Source organism: Mesoplodon bidens, assembly GCF_964165515.1.
Source record: "Mesoplodon bidens genome assembly, chromosome: 2".
In the NCBI taxonomy this organism is placed as follows: domain Eukaryota; kingdom Metazoa; phylum Chordata; class Mammalia; order Artiodactyla; family Ziphiidae; genus Mesoplodon; species Mesoplodon bidens.
Window position 1 is genome coordinate 140,525,644 of NC_138177.1, and position 677 is coordinate 140,526,320.

The window sequence follows — 677 nt, forward strand, 5'->3', positions numbered from 1 at the left end:
GCGCGACGCCCAGGGTCCGGGAGATCACGCCACCTGAGCCCTATCGGATGATCCTACCTGATTAAATATTAACGGAGCCCCCGGACTGAAGTATCGGGTTTCGGCCTCGCTACCCCTCCCCCTCCCCCTCCCCACCCCCACCCCCAAACGGCGTCAGATTACGTTCAGAGAAAGGACAAAATCCCAAATCTTAATTGGGCTGGAAGGCTGTTCCCGCGCTCCCGAGACGCCTTCTCCCCGCCCCTCAACCCGAGCCCTGCGAGCTGTGCCAGGCACCAAGTTCGGCTGAGCCCACCTAGTCAAGCGTTTCTGGGCTCTGCCTTGGCACTCGCCAGCCAGCCCCCTCGCCTACGCCCCGAACGATGTTAAACCACTCCATCGGGTCCTCCTCCTCGCCGCCGCCGCCAGCGACAGCGGACCCCTCGCTGCCCCCAGCCCCCAAGTCTTTCCGCAGGTCTGAGCGTGCCATCCTTCTAAACTCAGCCCCGACCCCTCTCGGGCCTCTGCCCTTTATGCACCCGGCACACCCAACCTCACCAACTAGCTACTCCTTGAAGTCCTGTTGCTTTTGACTTCCAGCCAGTACTAATCAAACATTTCAAGGGATTTATTCTACAAATATTTCTGGTTTTAATCTGCAGAGATATCATACGTGTACATTCAAGAATTCCATTGTC